A 4,424-nucleotide genomic window follows, 5' to 3' on the forward strand; every position below is an offset into this window, starting at 1 on the left:
ATCCACCCGTTACCACTTTGTGTTAACTGGGCCAGCTGCTTACTAAAATAGTAAATGTGAAACAGTTGTTTGTTTACTGGAAGTATTTCAGTTGCTCAGTTCGACAAGTCAATTTGAGTTAGGTCAACATGTAAAGTATTTTTCCGTTGTGCTGTTTACAGACATAATTAACACAGATCTGTTAAGGTTTACAGAAAAGAGAACTCAAGTGGTATTTCTAATGGAAACATATACGACTTACCTAAATGTTGCATCTGAGGTCCACATAATGATTTCAGCATCTCTTCACTGGCTGCAGCTTTTAGAATTTATTTACTTTTGGGCCTTTCTGTGTAAGTTTGCATGTTTGTTCCATGTATTCCATATTGAGATATTTATGAGTATGCTGGTTTTAATACTATTTTATGCTTTTATTCTTGATTTCAATATTTTATAAATGTATTATACTACTACTATTACTACTACAAATTTTTTTTTAATTAAAATACATTTTTTTGGGATTCCTTTTGGGTCTATGTGTGAACAGTAGAGAAAAACCAGACACATGGGTTGTTTTTAATTTTTGTTTTGCATATACTCGGGTGCATGCAGTTAAGTAGCTGCATGTTCGTTCAGTGTAGATAGTGAAACTTTATGGGTGTCATTTCAATAAATTTTAATTGATCACAGATTTATTCATATTGTGCCAATTATAACACATTCAAATAAAAAAAAAAAAAAATCCAACAATCTCACATGAGTAAGCGTAGGCAACAGTGGAGAGGAAAAACTTTTACTGAGAAGAAGATTTTTAGAAGAAGCCCATTCAGAGTGTTGGACCGTCTGCCTGGGCCAGTTGGGGTTGTATAACAGATGGGAAAATAAAGTTGCAAACTGATGAATGCAGTAATCACAGATCTGGAACTTGCTGATCTTCATCCAAGAAATACCTGGAGGAAGGTGCAGAGAGTAAGAGGCACAGACGACAGAACGGAAACCCTAAAAACCATAGTCAAACGAGGCAAAACAATTGGTTGCAAAAAGATTCCATGTTTTATTTTGTTTCGTCAGGCCTCAGGACAACAAGGAAAGCGCAAATAAAAGATAATACAACTAATCCACATCATAAACTAACAAAGCTGCTCTGTTCAACTCAGCTAATCAGATCAAGTTGTTTACCGAAACTTTTTCCTGACAAAAGAAGAACTACCGTTGCCAGGTTGGAGGAAGAAAAAAACTATGGTTAAGACATGCAGTGTGAAAGTACACTCTAAAAAATAATACATTGGCTAAACTTAATAAAATTAAGGTAACAATTTGCATAGATTTTTTTAAGTACTCTCAACTCAACTCATTATTGAGTTAATCCCACAAGAGGTAGTCTAGTACAACCAACATGACATTTCTTGTCCTCAACAAGGTTAAATAAGTTAAACCAACTGAATTCTGATTAAAACATTTTGGCGTTTTTAAGTCGTCAATTAAGTCTATTTAGGTTCATCCAACTCATTTATTTTGCCTTGATTCAGCTTATAAAAGTCTGTATGTTATCCCTTTTTTTTAGTTCTAGTAACCTAATGTACATAAGTTAAAATAAATTACACGTTGAAAGTCCTCTTCATTGAGCAAAATGTTTATTAGAAAACTAGTATTAACAAATGTTTTGAAACAATGAATGATTTTCCTCATTTTGAACAAAAAAACATGCCCACTTCTAGCAATAATTAAACAAAAATCAAAAAATAACCACACCCAAATGAGTGTGAAGCTTCACATCTGAAGGCTTTTACCAGGTTATTGCCCTTGAACAATGTAAAACAAGATTAACATGTTGTAATTATTACTGTGGATTTTGGATTACTCATCCCCTGAACTGAATGCAGTACTCCATTCCACAACAACAGAGTAGAAAATAAAATGTATATATTTTTTTGTTGTCAGTATCGGTAAGGCACATCAAATTTCTTCATCTATTCTTGAATGTCAAAGCTTTTCTTCCAAGTAACTTGCTACATATCTGATTCATATCAAAACCAAAAAAATTGAAATGTAATACTGTAATAAACACAACTATAAAACACTCAAACTGCATCACATTTTCTGATCTGCTTCTGGTTAGCCTACCCCTGTTATTAAGGTAAGGGCAGCGATTGACGACATCTCAATAGGTTAAAACAGTAGAACATCACAAAAAGCAGTCTATTTTTGAGAGACAGTACTTTCGGACTGGCTTTCAGACTATCCAGCTCAAGGAGTATCTTTTGAAATACTTCCAAAGTGTTTTTCAGTTCTTTTGGGTAGCTGAGGTTGAGAGCGTAGATTAGCCCCATTAGCATGGCACATGCTCTGGGTAGTCCAGGTCTTCAAGGACTGTTGTTCCCTCAAGCACAATCTTTGCATTGGCTGGATCAGATGTTGTGGCACCTCTGGTAACGACAATCTTCATCACTTTATCCGTTTCATCTCCTCCACCATCCTGGCGTAAGTAGTTAAGAAAAAAAAGTTAGTATTTATACGCAATACAATTTAAAAATAGCAGTAAAACAAAGAATATACAATGAAATTAAGTTTTCCATTTACCTACCAACTGATCTTTAAAGAGATCTTCCTCCTTTTCTCTGAGATACACCACTAAGCCACGGATAGCCATCTCTCTCCTTCTTTCCTCAGAATCATCCTGTGAATAAGAAAAATAAAAAAGTGTTTTATAATGTTTTTTAATTTAACCTCAATGAAGATGAGCTTTTTGTAATAACATCACTAGGAAAGAGAGTGAAGGATGATGTTTCCAATGCCTGGCCTATACCAATTACCGATCTCAATTGTGTATGTTAAATTTATCATTTTAAAGATTGCAATAATGAAACAACAGAAAAATCATTTTACAATTAAGTTGTGCTCTGCTTAAGCATTTATAGTTATGTACTAACTGAAGATTTTTTCCCTGTCCAATTGGGAGCAAATAACTAAGCCATAAAAAACACCTGATCTGATATTTGTCCTTGTAAGTATTTGGACTCAGAACAGTTGACTTTAACGCATAAAGGAGACAATCAGCAATGTAAGCAGTTATTTGAAATTCTATTTCTGACCACCTTTGCGGTGATACTGGAACCACGTATACTGTAAGACAAGGTTTATTCATACCTCAAGCAGCAGGTTCTTTATGCACTGAATACTCATCTTTGCAGCTCCTCCTCTTGCTGACAGCAAGGACATTATCTTTGGGATGTACTGGTCCAGTTTTGCCATGAATGTTGTCTCCAGATTGAGAGTTGTGATTCTTCTGAACTCTTGGTTTATCTGTGAGTGTAAAGACAAACAACAGGGACAATTTTTTAAAATGCAGGAAATTTCCATCAACATAGTACATACTGCAAACCATTTAATGATCAAATATTTACCTGAGCTGCGTCAAAAAGAGCAGGCCATCGGACTTTGAAGTCATTAACAACAACTAGCAGCCAACCTCTCAAACTTTATACAACGGGGCCTAAAAAAAACAACCCAAAAAGCCTTCTCATTAATGTTGTAACATACCAAAGGAAATAAAAATAGTGCACACTCAATGGCAATATTAGCAGGCCAATATTTTCATATGTTTAATGTTAAGTAAAGTGATAATAGACTTACTTTTTTAGGCCTCTTCCTCTCAGCAACGTTGTCGTATCAGCTCTCCAGCCCACGTTTTTAAGTTGGTCTTGGACAAAAAACGATCAATAAACTGGGGTTAAAAACACTGAACAAAATAAAATTAACCTATGTACAAAGCTTAAACATTAACCCACATCATCCTTGTGTTTAAATTGGGAGAAAATGACACATATAATCTCTTAGCTGTGCAGGGAAATGTAATGTAAGACCTAATTTAAGCAGCAGCGACAGAAAGACTCAGCTAAAGTGTATCACATTACATACAATAGCTTAATGAACAGTTAACTGAAAACCTGCTTTTAGGATTGTGTAAAAAAAAAACTATTCCTTGCACTATGTTAAAACACTCATTGAGTGTTGCAAATTAAAGAAAGCAAAAAGTACTACTCACCCAGTAACATTCAATTGGATTGAAAATATGCAATGTCCGTTCCTTTCCCTCCACTTTCTTGCAGGCGTGGCCTTTGGTTAAAACATGTGCGGGCAAGTCCAGTCTTACTCAGCTTTTGAAGGATGCTTAACAGAAATTCAAGTTGCACCAACTAAATATTGTCTCTTGCTGAGTGGAAGCAGAAATGTCCATTCAAAATCATTAAATTATGGAGTCAAGACAGATTTCTATATTCTCAGTTTGACAAACTTATAACAGGAAGTTATTAACTGATTAAAACATGTGTATGTAACAAACTTAAATTTTTTCTGTAAAAAAGGCTCTTGATTTCAAGCTTTACAAACTAACCCCATGAATCATTTTTCTCAGTGTAGCTTGTCAGCCAAGTGCTGTGTTAGTC

At 34.7% G+C, this 4,424-nt stretch overlaps 1 long non-coding RNA gene across 1 annotated transcript; it reads right to left on the minus strand.

Moving 5' to 3' along the window:
* Positions 1-2,300: 2,300 nt before the first annotated feature.
* Positions 2,301-3,260, minus strand: LOC308143147. The gene is made up of 3 exons (XR_013937017.1): positions 3,127-3,260; positions 2,564-2,656; positions 2,301-2,455 (listed from the first exon to the last, which is right to left on the minus strand). It is a non-coding gene; the product is annotated as an uncharacterized lncRNA (long non-coding RNA).
* Between the last annotated feature and the right edge of the window lie 1,164 nt (positions 3,261-4,424).

This window comes from Blennius ocellaris (genome assembly GCF_963422515.1).
Source record: "Blennius ocellaris genome assembly, chromosome: 18".
In the NCBI taxonomy this organism is placed as follows: Eukaryota; Metazoa; Chordata; class Actinopteri; order Blenniiformes; family Blenniidae; genus Blennius; species Blennius ocellaris.